This window comes from Notolepis coatsorum (genome assembly GCF_963971535.1).
Source record: "Notolepis coatsorum genome assembly, contig: SUPER_11_unloc_1, whole genome shotgun sequence".
Lineage (NCBI taxonomy): Eukaryota > Metazoa > Chordata > Actinopteri > Aulopiformes > Paralepididae > Notolepis > Notolepis coatsorum.
The window spans coordinates 914443-933672 of NW_028174870.1; the positions used below are offsets into that span (position 1 = coordinate 914443).

General features: G+C 50.6%; 1 pseudogene across 1 annotated transcript in view; it reads left to right on the top strand.

Annotated features, from left to right (window-relative positions):
* Positions 1–18415, top strand: part of LOC311237583 (store-operated calcium entry-associated regulatory factor-like) — a 118727-nt pseudogene extending 100312 nt beyond the window's left edge. The window contains exon 7 of the transcript XR_014620986.1: positions 17177–18415. The product of XR_014620986.1 is annotated as a store-operated calcium entry-associated regulatory factor-like (transcript). The remainder of the gene's footprint in view (positions 1–17176) is intronic.
* The last annotated feature ends 815 nt before the right edge of the window (positions 18416–19230 follow it).

The window sequence follows — 19230 nt, forward strand, 5'->3', positions numbered from 1 at the left end:
ATATTAGCATAATTTTGAGTGGACTGAAGGAATGAGTCAGCGTTAATAGTTTTAAATGCAAATAATTTATTGAAAGATAGAAGTGGGGTTGGTTGGGACACACACACACACACACAATGGGGGACCCTGATGTAAACAAGACAAACGTCTTTCTCTGGTCTGCATCCCCTTAACAATTGTGTGTATTGAGCCGTACTGTACCCATTCTGCAATCTGTTAAATAAAGTTTTCATTCATTCATACACACTGTTTCAACTCACCACCCCCGCATCATATTGTAGTCTAGTCTGTCTTCAAACTTCCACTCCTCTCGAAACTTGTTTATATTTGAATATCAACATTATCTGTCCATCCTCAGTTTACTATAATATACTCCTGTCCTGAGTCCTGACTAGTGACTTCATCGTCTTTCCAAACGCACGCACGCACACACACACACAGGGAAGGGGAGAGAGTGCCCCCCCATTTCCCTTTCCCCAGTCCACACTGTGTCTGCTGGCTCTGCGCCTCTGCCTCTGATCAGGATTAGCTTGTTAGTTTGCTAACGTTGTAGTGATTGTAATGGTACATAAACGTTAATTTCGGGCGATGTGCGCATAAAGGAATGGTGACGGTGCAAAGCATGTAGATGCATTTGACCCGTTGCGAGAAAAAAAAAACACCACAGACTTATTTCGGGACGTGTAGGCGCACTGCTGTGTTAACGCAGCAGTGCGCACCAACCGACCAACGCGCTGCTCTGCTTGCAGAAGCACGGATAGGGCGGATATGACTCGTCGAGTTGTCACAAGAGTTTTTTCAAAATAAGAGTATCATATGCACCTGAACGTTGCTAGCTTTCGGAGCCTAGCTGGAGCTGCGCGTGGGCAGAAATGAGACCCGCTACAGGATTTTCAAAATAAGAGTATCTATATGAACCGAATCCCTATCGCACCAGTGCTATTGAAGTAAATCCATCCATCGCACAGACCGCTGTTGCTGTAGCACGTGCGATATATATGTCGCACTGTACAGCCCTGCATGTGGTTCTTTCCTCAGCTGGTAAGAGGCTGTGTACTAGTCTGTCCCCTAGAGTAGGAGCTCTCCTGAAGGAACACACAGGGGGCTCTGGAAATACTTCTTTCAGAGTTTCATCACACTTGATGATGTCCCAGTTCCGTTTGATAATGTTGCGTATAGCGGGAGCCTCTGTCCTGTATCTAGTGCAGAAGTACACCTGGTCCTTCTTAGGGCTAGTGGTGGGCTTCCTAGTTAGAAGTGATTGGCGTTCTAGGGTGCTGGCCTTAGAGAGAGCTGGATCTTAGGGGAGTCGTTACGCTGGTATACATCTCTCTGCTCTGAGTTTCAAAATCCCTGTCATTGTCACAAATCCTACGGAGCCTTTGGAATTCTCAATCAGACTATCTGGTTGGAAACTATTAGCATGGAGTATGGTGTTTTTGTTTGTGTCTTTATGATAGATAGAAGTAGGCCTGCCGCGATAAGCAATAAATCGATTAATTGCTGCGATAATTAAAATGAATGCAATGATTTTGACGGGCGCGATTAATTGCTATTTGCGCGTTTGTTTTAATGAGGCGGAACCAGTGCCGCTTGTCAGTCACTGTCCGTGTTGGGAGGCGGGTCGCTGACGTTACTAGAGTACAGCACGGGAGCCCCGTGGGGCAACGCCACAGCTTAACTACATTTCTCAATAGTGTGGCTCCTTTTAACCAAGTAGCATTATTTGTAGTGTAACGTTAGCTCTTTTTAGACCCAAGTAGTTACTCGCTACTGCCCGGAGAAACTGGACTGCTAAATAAAGATGAAAGATAGAGCTTTGATTCTCATTCCATGCTAACAACATTAGCTAACAAACGAAATACAACGTATAGCATAGCTACAAGTACAACACAGAATAACGTTAATACAATTACATGCATCATTGTTTACAATGAACGGGTGGGGCTGGTCAAAGGACTGGACACGGGGACAAGTTAAACATGAATTAATTTATTATAACACTCCGGTAGTTTCGAGTCGTGCTGCAGTGCCTACGCACCACAGCTATTCTATTATATACTGCTTTGACGCTTCCTCCTCATCGTTGATTGCCTGTAGTAGCTGCATCTAACGTTAGTAGCTAACGTTAAAACTAACCTAAAGTTAGTTGTTCACCAACAATCTCAACATTTGTTATTAGCTCAAAAACAACCGGACGAGACATGTTGTCGGCTCATATGTTCTGCTTAGGATAATCGCAACAATACTTCCGGTCCGGTCGGTGGGCTTCAAAATAAAAGTCTAAAACCGGAAAAGACGGAGCGGTGGGCTTCAAAATAAAAGTTTTGGGAAATAAATTTCTCAAAAAAAATTCTCTAACCGGTCGCAATAATATCGCTTATCGCGATATTTTCGGGGGCAATTAATCGCCCAGCAAAATGTGTTATCGTGGCAGGCCTAGGCCTGCCGCGATAAGCAATAAATCGATTAATTGCTGCGATAATTAAAATGAATGCAATGATTTTGACGGGCGCGATTAATTGCTATTTGCGCGTTTGTTTTAATGAGGCGGAACCAGTGCCGCTTGTCAGTCACTGTCCGTGTTGGGAGGCGGGTCGCTGACGTTACTAGAGTACAGCACGGGAGCCCCGTGGGGCAACGCCACAGCTTAACTACATTTCTCAATAGTGTGGCTCCTTTTAACCAAGTAGCATTATTTGTAGTGTAACGTTAGCTCTTTTTAGACCCAAGTAGTTACTCGCTACTGCCCGGAGAAACTGGACTGCTAAATAAAGATGAAAGATAGAGCTTTGATTCTCATTCCATGCTAACAACATTAGCTAACAAACGAAATACAACGTATAGCATAGCTACAAGTACAACACAGAATAACGTTAATACAATTACATGCATCATTGTTTACAATGAACGGGTGGGGCTGGTCAAAGGACTGGACACGGGGACAAGTTAAACATGAATTAATTTATTATAACACTCCGGTAGTTTCGAGTCGTGCTGCAGTGCCTACGCACCACAGCTATTCTATTATATACTGCTTTGACGCTTCCTCCTCATCGTTGATTGCCTGTAGTAGCTGCATCTAACGTTAGTAGCTAACGTTAAAACTAACCTAAAGTTAGTTGTTCACCAACAATCTCAACATTTGTTATTAGCTCAAAAACAACCGGACGAGACATGTTGTCGGCTCATATGTTCTGCTTAGGATAATCGCAACAATACTTCCGGTCCGGTCGGTGGGCTTCAAAATAAAAGTCTAAAACCGGAAAAGACGGAGCGGTGGGCTTCAAAATAAAAGTTTTGGGAAATAAATTTCTCAAAAGAAATTCTCTAACCGGTCGCAATAATATCGCTTATCGCGATATTTTCGGGGGCAATTAATCGCCCAGCAAAATGTGTTATCGTGGCAGGCCTATAGAAGTGTGTAAATAGCCCCTAGCATCTTTACTGATTGTAAGGTCTAGGAAGTTGATTTTATTTCTATCGTATTCTAAAAACGGTTCCACATTGCTATTTGTGCTGTTCAGATACCTATGAGATGACACCAACTCCTCCTCTGTTCCATTCCACCATAATATCACATCATCTATGTAGCGGGCCCACCAGATTAATCTGTCTCTGTATCAAGTTTGTTTATTAATTATCACAATAAAATACACGTACTTTACAGTGAAATGCTTGGTTCTGTATGAGCCCCTGAGAGTGTGCAAAAGTAAGTAAAAAGTAAGTAAAGAGGAATATACATATATACAATATACAGTACAAATTTGTAAACAGTGAGGTACAATGCAGAAAATGAGGTACAAAACTTTGAGGTAAGGTGCAAATGAGGTATGAATGTAGTGCAAATCTCTTTAATAATAGATAAATATAATGTAGTGTTAAAGTGTCGTTTAAAAGTGAGTGTGTGCATGTGGATGTGTATGCAATGAGTGTAGATGATGGGTTGTTACATGGAGTCATTGAGCATCCTGATGGCCTGGGGATAGAAGCTCCTTCTGAGTCTCTCTGTACCGGCCATGAGACTCCGGTAGCGCTTGCCTGGGGATAGAAGCTCCTTCTGAGTCGCTCTGTACCGGCCATGAGACTCCGGTAGCGCTTGCCTGGGGATAGAAGCTCCTTCTGAGTCTCTCTGTACCGGCCATGAGACTCCGGTAGCGCTTGCCTGGGGATAGAAGCTCCTTCTGAGTCGCTCTGTACCGGCCATGAGACTCCGGTAGCGCTTGCCTGCGGATAGAAGCTCCTTCTGAGTCGCTCTGTACCGGCCATGAGACTCCGGTAGCGCTTGCCTGGGGATAGAAGCTCCTTCTGAGTCGCTCTGTACCGGCCATGAGACTCCGGTAGCGCTTGCCTGGGGATAGAAGCTCCTTCTGAGTCGCTCTGTACCGGCCATGAGACTCCGGTAGCGCTTGCCTGGGGATAGAAGCTCCTTCTGAGTCGCTCTGTACCGGCCATGAGACTCCGGTAGCGCTTGCCTGGGGATAGAAGCTCCTTCTGAGTCGCTCTGTACCGGCCATGAGACTCCGGTAGCGCTTGCCTGGGGATAGAAGCTCCTTCTGAGTCGCTCTGTACCGGCCATGAGACTCCGGTAGTGCTTGCCTGGGGATAGAAGCTCCTTCTGAGTCGCTCTGTACCGGCCATGAGACTCCGGTAGCGCTTGCCTGGGGATAGAAAGCTCCTTCTGAGGGTGCTTTCACATATAGTTTTGGTGGACTCGGTGCGGTTCTGGTAGTGAAGTTGCAACATTGTTGCATTCATCATTTGGTTCGTCTGCATTCACACAGTAAATTTGTCAGGCGCACCAAACTTTATGAACAATGTCACGCGGTCGAAAAGGTCGCTCGTCTATTGGACACAATGGAGAGTGGAAATCCCTCCCCTTCAGGAAGTGAAATGCGGAAATACACAAACTGCGTAGCAGTGATAGTAGCAGAGGCGTGGCATTGATAGAGTGGAAATGTGTGTGTGTGGCTGCGAGCCCGTGTGTGCGCGCGCGTGCGTGTGTGTCTGTGTGTGTGGACTGCGAGTCATGTCTGACTCCAGATCAGCGGATCACCCAAGTCTGTCCACAAGACATGTTTACACAGTGTGCTTGTAATGCCGCGCGCCACGGTAATAATAAGCCGTGTTTTTTTTCTTATTCCTTCTACCCAAGATGCACAGTTATATAGATAGATAGATGCAGTGTGCTGCGCGCGGTATTAATAATAATAATAAGCTGCTGTGTTCCTTCTACCCAAGATGCCTGACTGACTACGCTTGGTCCGCGTTTGGTCCGATGAAGGCGAACCGAGACATATGTTTTTTGGAGGACCGAGTTTGCGTCGACTTCTGGTCCGATAGTCCGGATCAAACAGCCCCTGTGTGAAAGCGACCTGAGTCTCTGTACTGGCCATGAGGCTCCGGTAGCGCTTGCCTGACCGCAGCAGTTCAAAGAGGCAGTTGTTTAGGTGACTAGAGTCTTTGGTTATTCTCTTAGCCTTGGCCCTGCAACGCTTGTTGTAAATGTCCTGGAGAGTGGGAAGCCCACCTCGGCTTCCATATGGATGGATGAAACACAAAGTCTTCTTCCCACCTGCCCAGATATAGAGCTGCACAGGAAGGACTAGAGCAGCTCCCATCACCAGATAATGTCCAAATATGAGACAATTCAAACTGAATTATAAGGAAATGATGTTCACGAGGTACAGGGATGAGGAAGGGATTTGAAATTCACGGGTGTTTAAATTTGTATTTGATTTCTTTCATGTTTTACATAATATATATATTTTTTGCATAGATATATATTTGTTTTGTAAGGTAACCCTAACCCTAACCCTAACCACTTTAGAGAGCATCCGTGCGTATAACCGTGATAGTCAGAAGACTAGGCGATCACAAGAAAAGTCATGAAATTCATAGGGCTGGACGACCAGCCATTAACTCATTGACGGCCACAAGCTTCCCCCATCCTTCACTGTCTAGCGCCAGCTTTTCTTGACCATTTTCACGATATTTCAAGATCTTTGCGGATCTATTGTATATTATAGCTATGGAGACAATAGTATGGCTCATTTGACAGACACTATTTCTAGTCCAACATGTAAAAAAAAATTGTTTCTACACACTGTAGTTTGAAGTTTATTACACGCTAAACATCTGCCATTTCCGAAATAATCCAGTCATTTTCCATAGATCGCGAAATAAAACGCGTTATATGCAATAAGCCCAAATCGTTCTGGTTGATCCCCTGAACCCCCAAATACTCCAAAATCAAAGGTATATACCATGTACACATGTGCCTTCACAAGATCATCAAGGGGGGGGTACCCCGAAAACGCGATCGTTACAAAACGCTTGGTTTATGTCCGGTAAAGTAAGACACTGTGATCGTTACAGAAACATGTTTCAGGTTTGGTAAAATAGACATAGGGGGTCCTTACTTTAGCCAGAAGGTACTCCAGAAAGAATAATTCCAATGATCCCATCGGCGATCGCGATTACTCGTTTATATGTTATTACACGTGTTTATGGGAAACTAGGTTTTGAGGCGAGCAGATTTGCTAGAGATTGCTCTGCAAGAGCTCCTCCCCCTCAGAGCGAGTGTTGATAGTCCAGTTCAGCCATTGTCTCTACTGATCCCTTTCTGTCTGGTAAGATTCGATCGGCATTGCAATTCCAATGTAGCCAAACGAGCCAGGGGCGGCTAGAGTGATCCGGATGATCGTTTAGAATGTGGATCAAAGGAAAAAGATCAAAGGATCTAAAAACGTATTATTACGTGTTTGCCGCTCAAGCGTTAGCGATGAAACATGTAATATTACGTGTTTGGCCCCCAATGAGTTAAGTTTAGTCAACACGAGTACTCTCTCAGCCCCGCTACACACTCTCAGCCCCGCTACTCTCTCAGCCCTGCTACACTCTCTCAGCCCCGCTACACTCTCTCAGCCCCGCTACACTCTCAGCCCTGCTACACTCAGCCCCGCTACACTCTCTCAGCCCCGCTACACTCTCTCAGCCCCGCTACACACTCTCAGCCCCGCTACTCTCTCAGCCCTGCTACACTCTCTCAGCCCCGCTACACTCTCTCAGCCCCGCTACACTCTCTCAGCCCCGCTACACTCTCAGCCCCGCTACACTCTCTCAGCCCTGCTACACTCTCAGCCCCGCTACACTCTCTCAGCCCCGCTACACTCTCTCAGCCCCGCTACACTCTCAGCCCCGCTACACTCTCTCAGCCCCGCTACTCTCTCAGCCCCGCTACACTCTCTCAGCCCCGCTACACTCTCTCAGCCCCGCTACAGTCTCTCAGCCCCGCTACACTCTCTCAGCCCTGCTACACTCTCAGCCCCGCTACACTCTCAGCCCCGCTACACTCTCAGCCCCGCTACACTCTCAGCCCCGCTACACTCTCTCAGCCCCGCTACACTCTCTCAGCCCCACTACACTCTCTCAGCCCTGCTACTCTCTCAGCCCCGCTACACTCTCTCAGCCCTGCTACACTCTCTCAGCCCCGCTACACTCTCAGCCCCGCTACACTCTCAGCCCTGCTACACTCTCTCAGCCCCGCTACTCTCTCAGCCCTGCTACACTCTCTCAGCCCCGCTACACTCCCAGCCCCGCTACACTCTCAGCCCCGCTACACTCTCAGCCCCTCTACACTCTCAGCCCCGCTACACTCTCTCAGCCCTGCTACACTCTCAGCCCCGCTACACTCTCTCAGCCCCGCTACACTCTCTCAGCCCCGCTACACACTCTCAGCCCTGCTACACTCTCAGCCCCGCTACACTCTCAGCCCCGCTACACTCTCTCAGCCCCGCTACACTCTCTCAGCCCCGCTACACTCTCTCAGCCCCGCTACACTCTCAGCCCCGCTACACTCTCTCAGCCCCGCTACACTCTCTCAGCCCTGCTACACTCTCTCAGCCCCGCTACACTCTCTCAGCCCCGCTACACTCTCAGCCCTGCTACACTCTCAGCCCTGCTACACTCCCTCAGCCCCGCTACACTCTCTCAGCCCCGCTACACTCTCAGCCCCGCTACACTCTCAGCCCCGCTACACTCTCTCAGCCCAGCTACACTCAGCCCCGCTACAGTCTCTCAGCCCTGCTACACTCTCTCAGCCCCGCTACACTCTCTCAGCCCCGCTACACTCTCTCAGCCCCGCTACACTCTCTCAGCCCCGCTACACTCTCTCAGCCCCGCTACACTCTCTCAGCCCCGCTACAGTCTCTCAGCCCCGCTACTCTCTCTCAGCCCCGCTACACTCTCTTAGCCCCGCTACACTCTCTCAGGCCTGCTACACTCTCAGCCCCGCTACACTCTCTCAGCCCTGCTACACTCTCTCAGGCCTGCTACACTCTCAGCCCCGCTACACTCTCTCAGCCCCGCTACACTCTCTCAGCCCCGCTACACTCTCTCAGCCCCGCTACTCTCTCAGCCCCGCTACACTCTCAGCCCCGCTACACTCTCTCAGCCCCGCTACACTCTCAGCCCCGCTACAGTCTCTCAGCCCCGCTACACTCTCAGCCCCGCTACACTCTCAGCCCCGCTACACTCTCAGCCCCGCTACACTCTCTCAGCCCCGCTACACTCTCTCAGCCCCGCTACACTCTCTCAGCCCCGCTACACTCTCTCAGCCCCGCTACACTCTCAGCCCCGCTACACTCTCTCAGCCCCGCTACACTCTCTCAGCCCCGCTACACTCTCTCAGCCCTGCTACACTCTCTCAGCCCCGCTACACTCTCAGCCCCGCTACACTCTCTCAGCCCCGCTACAGTCTCTCAGCCCTGCTACACTCTCTCAGCCCCGCTACACTCTCAGCCCCGCTACACTCTCTCAGCCCCGCTACACTCTCAGCCCCGCTACACTCTCTCAGCCCCGCTACACTCTCTCAGCCCCGCTACACTCTCAGCCCCGCTACACTCTCTCAGCCCCGCTACACTCTCTCAGCCCCGCTACACTCTCTCAGCCCCGCTACACTCTCAGCCCCGCTACACTCTCAGCCCTGCTACACTCTCTCAGCCCTGCTACACTCTCAGCCCTGCTACACTCTCTCAGCCCTGCTACACTCTCAGCCCTGCTACACTCTCTCAGCCCCGCTACTCTCTCAGCCCTGCTACACTCTCTCAGCCCCGCTACACTCTCTCAGCCCCGCTACACTCTCTCAGCCCTGCTACACTCTCAGCCCCGCTACACTCTCTCAGCCCTGCTACACTCTCAGCCCCGCTACACTATCTCAGCCCTGCTACTCTCTCAGCCCCGCTACACTCTCTCAGCCCCGCTACACTCTCAGCCCCTCTCTCAGCCCTGCTACACTCTCTCAGCCCTGCTACACTCTCAGCCCCGCTACACTCTCTCAGCCCCGCTACACTCTCTCAGCCCCTCTCTCAGCCCTGCTACACTCTCTCAGCCCTGCTACACTCTCAGCCCCGCTACACTCTCTCAGCCCCGCTACACTCTCTCAGTCCCGCTACACTCTCTCAGCCCCGCTACACTCTCAGCCCCGCTACACTCTCAGCCCCGCTACACTCTCAGCCCCGCTACACTCTCTCAGCCCTGCTACACTCTCAGCCCTGCTACACTCTCAGCCCCGCTACACACTCAGCCCCGCTACACTCTCTCAGCCCTGCTACACTCTCTCAGCCCCGCTACAGTCTCTCAGCCCCGCTACACTCTCTCAGCCCCGCTACACTCTCAGCCCTGCTACACTCTCTCAGCCCTGCTACACTCTCAGCCCCGCTACACTCTCTCAGCCCCGCTACTCTCTCAGCCCCGCTACACTCTCTCAGCCCCGCTACACTCTCAGCCCCGCTACACTCTCTCAGCCCCGCTACACTCTCTCAGCCCTGCTACACTCTCAGCCCCGCTACACTCTCTCAGCCCCGCTACACTCTCAGCCCCGCTACACTCTCAGCCCCGCTACTCTCTCAGCCCCGCTACACTCTCTCAGCCCCGCTACACTCTCTCAGCCCCGCTACACTCTCTCAGCCCCGCTACAGTCTCAGCCCCGCTACACTCTCTCAGCCCCGCTACACTCTCAGCCCCGCTACACTCTCTCAGCCCCGCTACACTCTCTCAGCCCCGCTACTCTCTCAGCCCCGCTACACTCTCTCAGCCCCGCTACACTCTCTCAGCCCCGCTACACTCTCTCAGCCCCGCTACAGTCTCAGCCCTGCTACACTCTCTCAGCCCCGCTACTCTCTCAGCCCCGCTACACACTCTCAGCCCCGCTACACTCTCTCAGCCCTGCTACACTCTCTCAGCCCCGCTACACTCTCTCAGCCCTGCTACACTCTCTCAGCCCTGCTACACTCTCTCAGCCCCGCTACTCTCTCAGCCCCGCTACACTCTCAGCCCCGCTACACTCTCAGCCCCGCTACACTCTCAGCCCTGCTACACTCTCTCAGCCCCGCTACACTCTCTCAGCCCTGCTACAGTCTCTCAGCCCCGCTACACTCTCTCAGCCCTGCTACACTCTCAGCCCCGCTACACTCTCTCAGCCCTGCTACACTCTCAGCCCCGCTACACTCTCAGCCCCGCTACACTCTCTCAGCCCCGCTACTCTCTCAGCCCCGCTACTCTCTCAGCCCCGCTACACTCTCTCAGCCCCGCTACACTCTCTCAGCCCCGCTACACTCTCAGCCCTGCTACACTCTCTCAGCCCTGCTACACTCTCTCAGCCCTGCTACAGTCTCTCAGCCCCGCTACACTCTCAGCCCTGCTACACTCTCTCAGCCCCGCTACTCTCTCAGCCCCGCTACTCTCTCTCAGCCCTGCTACACTCTCTCAGCCCCGCTACACTCTCAGCCCCGCTACACTCTCTCAGCCCTGCTACACTCTCAGCCCCGCTACACTCTCAGCCCCGCTACACTCTCAGCCCCGCTACACTCTCAGCCCCGCTACACTCTCAGCCCAGCTACACTCTCTTAGCCCCGCTACTCTCTCAGCCCCGCTACACTCTCTTAGCCCCGCTACACTCTCTCAGCCCCGCTACACTCTCTCAGCCCCGCTACACTCTCAGCCCCGCTACTCTCTCAGCCCTGCTACACTCTCAGCCCAGCTACACTCTCTCAGCCCCGCTACACTCTCTCAGCCCCGCTACTCTCTCTCAGCCCCGCTACACTCTCAGCCCCGCTACACACTCTCAGCCCCGCTACACACTCTCAGCCCTGCTACACACTCTCAGCCCTGCTACACACTCTCAGCCCTGCTACACTCTCTCAGCCCCGCTACACTCTCAGCCCCGCTACAGTCTCAGCCCCGCTACAGTCTCTCAGCCCCGCTACACTCTCTCAGCCCCGCTACACTCTCAGCCCCGCTACACTCTCAGCCCCGCTACACTCTCAGCCCCGCTACACTCTCTCAGCCCTGCTACACTCTCAGCCCCGCTACACTCTCAGCCCCGCTACTCTCTCTCAGCCCCGCTACACTCTCTCAGCCCTGCTACACTCTCTCAGCCCTGCTACTCTCTCAGCCCTGCTACACTCTCTCAGCCCCGCTACACTCTCTCAGCCCCGCTACACTCAGCCCTGCTACACTCTCTCAGCCCTGCTACACTCTCTCAGCCCTGCTACACTCTCTCAGCCCCGCTACACTCTCTCAGCCCCGCTACACTCTCTCAGCCCCGCTACACTCTCAGCCCCGCTACACTCTCTCAGCCCCGCTACACTCTCTCAGCCCCGCTACACTCTCAGCCCCGCTACACTCTCTCAGCCCCGCTACACTCTCTCAGCCCCACTACACTCTATCAGCCCCGCTACACTCTCAGCCCTGCTACACTCTCTCAGCCCCGCTACACTCTCTCAGCCCCACTACACTCTATCAGCCCTGCTACACTCTCAGCCCCACTACACTCTCTCAGCCCCGCTACACTATCAGCCCCGCTACACTCTCTCAACCCCGCTACACTCTCTCAGCCCCGCTACACTCTCAGCCCCGCTACACTCTCTCAGCCCCGCTACACTCTCAGCCCAGCTACACTCTCAGCCCCGCTACACTCTCTCAGCCCCGCTACACTCTCAGCCCTGCTACTCTCTCAGCCCCGCTACACTCTCTCAGCCCCGCTACACTCTCTCAGCCCCGCTACACTCTCAGCCCAGCTACACTCTCAGCCCCGCTACACTCTCTCAGCCCCGCTACACTCTCTCAGCCCCGCTACACACTCTCAGCCCCGCTACACTCTCAGCCCCGCTACTCTCTCAGCCCCGCTACACTCTATCAGCCCTGCTACACTCTCTCAGCCCCGCTACACTCTCAGCCCTGCTACACACTCTCAGCCCCGCTACTCTCTCTGCCCCGCTACAGTCTCAGCCCCGCTACACTCTCTCAGCCCCGCTACACTCTCTCAGCCCCGCTACACTCTCTCAGCCCAGCTACACTCTCAGCCCCGCTACACTCTCTCAGCCCTGCTACACTCTCTCAGCCCCGCTACACTCTCTCAGCCCTGCTACACTCTCAGCCCCGCTACACTCTCTCAGCCCTGCTACACTCTCAGCCCTGCTACACTCTCAGCCCTGCTACACTCTCTCAGCCCCGCTACACTCTCAGCCCTGCTACACTCTCTCAGCCCCACTACACTCAGCCCTGCTACACTCTCTCAGCCCCGCTACACTCTCTCAGCCCCGCTACACTCTCTCAGCCCTGCTACACTCTCAGCCCTGCTACACTCTCAGCCCCGCTACACTCTCAGCCCTGCTACACTCTCTCAGCCCCGCTACACTCTCTCAGCCCCGCTACACTCTCAGCCCTGCTACACTCTCAGCCCCGCTACACTCTCTCAGCCCTGCTACAGTCTCTCAGCCCCGCTACACTCTCTCAGCCCTGCTACACTCTCAGCCCCGCTACACTCTCTCAGCCCAGCTACACTCTCTCAGCCCAGCTACACTCTCTCAGCCCCGCTACACTCTCTCAGCCCAGCTACACTCTCTCAGCCCTGCTACACTCTCTCAGCCCAGCTACACTCTCAGCCCTGCTACACTCTCTCAGCTCTGCTACAGTCTCTCAGCCCCGCTACACTCTCAGCCCCGCTACACTCTCAGCCCCGCTACACTCTCAGCCCTGCTACACTCTCAGCCCCGCTACACTCTCAGCCCTGCTACACTCTCAGCCCCGCTACACTCTCAGCCCCGCTACTCTCTCAGCCCCGCTACACTCTCAGCCCCGCTACACTCTCTCAGCCCCGCTACACTCTCTCAGCCCCGCTACTCTCTCAGCCCCGCTACACTCTCAGCCCCGCTGCACTCCCAGCCCCGCTACACTCTCTCAGCCCCGCTACACTCTCTCAGCCCCGCTACTCTCTCAGCCCCGCTACACTCTCAGCCCCGCTACACTCCCAGCCCCGCTACACTCTCTCAGCCCCGCTACACTCCCAGCTGGTCACTGAAAGGCACAACGAGCATGCTGTGAAGACCCGCCCTACTCTACCTCTGATTTGCAGACTGTGGGTGGGGGAATGTGATTGGACCAAAGCAGAGTTGACAGACACACACACAAACAGTGCAGTCAGACATAGAGAGCGGAGAATTTTTACTCGTTGCGTTTGTGGCGATGTCTCGCAGATAATACAGATAATACATAATGAAAGAAAACTGTGTTTTTCAATGTACATTTGGTTTATAACTGATATATAGAGATGAGCTTTAAGAGTGTCTACTGAGACGGATCTATAGATCTTAATAGCGCTGGCAGGCAGAGGGGGTTGCAGCAGCAGACTGAGATAGAGCTCAGGGCATGCCGCGGTCGCCATCGGCACATAAACAAACTGATAACAGCTAGGCAGCAGGAGGTTTGGGTCCGAGCGATGGGGGGAGGTTTGACATTAATGAAACAGACGTTTTAATGTGTGTTAAAGGTTATTAGCAGTTGTCAAAGACAGCACGTCACATGGCAACCAGAAGAGGGGCGAGGCCGTCGTTGCTATGACGAAGATCATATAAATCTAACAGTGGTTCCGGGTAAGGGCAGACTGAGATACGAACCACACAGAAGAGAAGAAGCTTGATTAGAGACTTGGAAGCGATTCCCCCTCCCCTTGCGGGGAAAGGACTGACGTGGCATGACCACAGAGAAGGTTTTGGGATAACAGCGAGGCCCCAACGATCACAGAGCGGGGTAACAGGAGATCATTAGAATAATGAACTTTAGTGTTCCATCAGAGACTTCCGCAGGGACAACACAATCTGATAACATCTGATCTGAGGCTTTTGTTTATGGAGTAAACAATGCTTTTCCGAGAATGGTATTATGCTGTCAAGTGTCGAATTCTTACGAAGGTGGTGAATCATTATGGTTGCGGATTGCATTAACGGGGAATGATAAGGATTGTATCAGCCAGTATGAGAAGACGAAATAAACACAACGCAGGGTCAGTGGATGGAGAGATGATAACACAAGAAGACACAGATGAAGAAGTGATACTGGCTGAACCATCAGAATCTAACGGTACATACAGGGCCGCCTGGGAGAAATGCGAGGCCCTGTGCGAGATTTAAACGCGAGCCCCCCCCCCCCCCCAAAAAGGTTAAAAAAAAATATATATATATATATATTTTTCTTCATACAGTCAACATATTCTTAAATAATAGCGCTGCCCGAGGCTGGGCATGATAGTCAACATATAGCAAGAGAGAGAGCGAGAGAGAGCTCCCGTTCTACAGTCAATATACAGTGTACAGAGAGAGAGAGAGAGAGAGAGAGAGACACATTGGAAAGAAATTGAAATGCTATTTGGCCCTAAACAGAGAGTACACAGTGGCAGAATACCTGAGCACTGTGACTGAAGATCCTTGACTAGGTACAGACTCAGCGAGCACAGCCTAGCCATCGAGAAAGGCCGCCATAGGCAGACTGTGTGTGTTAGAAAGAGAGAGAGAGAGAGAGAGAGCTTGTGTGTTAGAGAGAGAGCATGTCTGTGTGTGTGTTAGAGAGAGAGCATGTATGAGAGAGATAAGCAAAGATGAGCCCCTAAAGGATATTCAACTTTTAATGGAAGAACAAAACAGAAGGAAAAGATAACTTCACAAAGGCAACATGAATATACATAGATCCAAAAGGACAAAGATCAACACTTAAATCCAAAGAGAAGAGGGTCTATACCAGAGAAAACAAAGCAGCAAGGAGCCAATGGCCGACATCAGCTAAATAGGCTAGCCAGGTACTGACACCAGGCCACACACAGCTTTGGCCAACGCTACCCAAGCTACACAAACGACCAAGACAATTCACACACAGCACATGTCGTATCTCCAAATGTTGTGAAGTAACATATGTTTTGCCTGGAAAAAAACATCGTTATTAACAAAACATTCGGGAGGGGAAGGAAGGAAGAGTGGGGTAATGTCATGACATCTTACCTGCACCAAGGAATGCAGGGCGAAAGGCCGCAACACAGGTCTCCACGTTGACGAAAGGCCTCTCGCTGACGGGACAAAAAGAAGCTATGGCCGGAGCCTTGTCATGGTGCAGGCCCGACTACATCTTCTGTCAAAGATGATGTCGTAGTCAGAGAGTGCCAGGGCCCGCTATTCTCACGGCTAATGTCAATGGTCGTAGCACAAGCTAACAGCTAACTCTAGGCTAACTGATAGCATCAAGCTAACGTTCCCAGGCGAGCGAAAGCGAGCAGCTAACGTCGTAGCTAAACAGCTAACTGGCTAACAGTTAGCTCAACCCGGCTATCGCTAACCACTAGCTAACACAGAAGCAAGCTATGCGGCTACCACTGAAAAACTGTACAACGTGAGAAAAGCAATACAGGCCAACACTTCAGACAGCCGCTGTGTTTTCCTCTTCTCATACGAAGAGAGAAGGGAAAAAGAAGGCAATACACGTCCCACTACAGAGTGGTGTTTACCATAGCGGTGCCGGCAACAAGTCCCTCGCGGACTATAGCCGACTTGAGCATGGAGATATTCTCATAATGAAACACCAAGCTCACCTCCCTCGCACCAGGTGCTGACACCAGGCCACACACCTTTAGCTACTAGTACTACAACAGCTAGTCGGCCCATTTGGCTCCCGAGAGAGAGAGAGCGAGAGAGAGAGAGAGAGATATCCACGGCGGGAATAGAATAGAGTGCATTAAAAACTCACCAAACGTCCAAGAGGATGGAGACAACCGCGTGGAGTTGACGAAGTTCATCTGCCAAACGACCGTCCTCTTCATCTTGGCATAACAATGCTGGACACGCTGTCTCTAGGTTAGCTAACGCTAGTTAGCCTTTAGCTAAGCTAGCTACTAGCCGACATCATCATGGCTATATCCCGACTGAACCACACGTTAGCACTCAATATTATAACGTAGCTAAAGCTAACTAGCTGTCCCTGTCTTTAGCCGGGATGGCTAGCCTGACTGAACTGTCTAACATGCAACAACTTTCATCTTCAGTCCATCTGCCGAACGATGTCCTCTTCATCTTGGCTGGCATAACCTCCAATGCTGCACGCGCGAAATAGTCAGACTCTACCTTACCTGTAACCCCTCCCCTCATTGAAACCAATTCTGCTGCAGAGCCTCAGAGCTGCCTCCAATAGTGTATTTGCAGAGCCGCAGAGCCAGGAACAAGTCAGACACATTCTACAAACGTGTCTAATGTGAAATATATAAGCATATAAGCAAAACTAGATTTTAGGTCTGCGATGAAAAAGGGCCTCGCGGGAAGGGGGGCCTCGCAAAAAAAAATAAAAAATTGTGCGAGGCCCCCCTTCCCGCGAGGCCCTGTGCGACCGCACTGCTCGCACACCCCCTGAGGCGGCCCTGAGTACATATGAAAAGTATAATTTGCTCAGAGGCCAGAGACAGTTGTGGTTCAGTCCGGATCTGGACCAGAGTCCGGACTTTGAGAATGCCTGTGTTAGACCTACTACAGTATAATACTGCCAGCTGCTAGTTTAGATCTGTATTTATTATTTCTTATTGTTTTGTCATTATTAGTATTGTTGTTACTGTTGATGTTGATATTGTGTTGTTGAACATTTTAAATAAAAAAATTTGATTTAAAAAAATTTAATAAAAAATACGATCGGTATCGGCAGTGTATCGGCCGATATGGCTCATAAGACGATCGGTGGCAAAAACGTGATCGGGGCATCCCTAATTTTATCATATTATTATTTATCTTATGTGTAAACTACCTGGCAATAAATACCTTTCTGATTCTGCAATTCAATTAAAATGAGACTCTTCATGTGGTTTCAGCTTTCGGTGGTACCAAGAGGCGATAGGATCCTGGGAGGTGAAGACACCTCATCTCTCCTCCTGACACCTCCTCTCTCTCCTCCTCTGCGGAAACAAAGGGGATTCCCCTTTGAACAGCCCATCTTGAGGTTTATTGTATTGTATTGCATTCATTCATTTATTTTGCATTTATTTTAAATTTGTTGGACCTTATGGTGTTCTTGTTTTGTTCTTGACTTATTGTTATGTTTCTTCTTGACTTGTTTAAAGAAGACGTATCCGGCCCATGTGGACATTAACACTTTGAGAGCCAGCCGTGTTTTCCTTTTTACCCCCTTGAATGCCCACATCCACTCCAATGTTAACGTTGATATCGCCTAATCTATGTTTTAAATTATTATGTGTCTAATCTGCCCGTCGCTTCATTTTCCAGTCAACATTGTCGTAGCAGATTGTTTTTTTATCGCTTCATTTCCGTTGGATAGCATTTTCAAAATCACTCGTTTTTACGGAAAAAACAACACATTCTATGATAATCGCCTTTTACTGGAATATTCTAGAACGTTGTAATTTTTCGGCCTATTTATGAATCGTTTTCAAATAAACGCTAGATGATCGTGCCGCCAGTTGAAAATCGATTCTCCTATTTCCTGACCGCGAGCAGAGTCAAACAGCCTATCACCATAATCCCATAAAAGCTTATATATCCGTGAAAACGGGTCTGATTATCCTAATACTGATAACATAGATTCCTTACCTGAGATCAGATGGTATCCAAATGGATTATTCCAATTCCTGATCGCCATTCGAAGAAATCGCTAATTTCATTGATCCATCGTGTATACAGTAAAACACATATTCCCCGCGGCTCCGAGGCTCCAGAGTGAAGCTGGTAGACCCCGGTTACATGAGTAAGAAGTCAAATGTGGAGTGCAGGGTTTTTTTCCCCAGATTTTCATTGAGTCCAATACAAAATGGTGATTTACCATCTGGGAGATGATAGGGGGCGCTTTTTTCACATCTGAGCGCCCGGGGGTGACTGGATCTCCAACGGTAGGCTCGCTTGATGCAATCTGATTTCAGATCGCTAATAAAAAATAAAAACGAATAAGACGAATATTCTCGTGATGGGCATTCAACCCGCGGGGGGTAAACCCGAGAAATCTCGGGTGTGGCATGCAAAGTGTTAACGTGTGTTGTCGGGACTTCCAAATAAATTTGATTTGAGACAACTAATAATAAACAAACTTCTCTCCTCCACGTCGCCTGTGGTGCTTTTTTTCTTATTGCTAGGTTTTTCATTGGGGAAAGTCTGGGAGTGTCGCATATTTGGATTTTATGGTGGATTTTTTTTCTTGATTTATTGTGATGTTTCTTCTTGACTTGTTTAACACTTTCAGTGCCAGCCATTTGATCCATCCTTGTAGTCAATGGGCCACGCTTTAAAAGATAGGGATTTTCGGGGCGCCCTCGTGGCGCACCGCATAGTGCCTCGCACACCTACGCGGCCGTCCCGGGTGCGTGAATATTAAAGGCAACCAACTTGCGTCTAGCCACGCCCCCGCATTATGCAGCTGTAATTCCCCCTCTTTTAACATCGACGACTAGCTCAACAGGTTTTCCGCCTTGCTGTGGATCCTGCGGTGCGGTGGTGACAAGTTCGATTCCCTTCATTCATTCATTATTTTTTTTTTTTATCTTATCGTGCATTCTTTCGCCGGTTAAGTTTAGGCATTGTTTCGGAGTTGGTTAAGGTTAGAGTTTGTCTTAGAGCATGGCAATATTCTTTCGGAGTTGGTTAAGGTTATGGTTAAGTTTAGGCATTGTTTCGGAGTTGGTTAAGGTTAGAAGGGTTAAGTTTAGGCACTGTTTCGGAGTTGGTTAAGGTTAGAGTTTGTCTTAGAGCATGGCAATATTCCTTTGGAGTTGGTTAAGGTTAGGGTTAAGTTTAGGCATTGTTTCGGAGTTGGTTAAGGTTAGGGTTAAGGTTAGGCATTGTTTCGGAGTTGGTTAAGGTTAGGGTTAAGGTTAGGCATTGTTTCGGAGTTGGTTAAGGTTAGGGTTAAGGTTAGGCA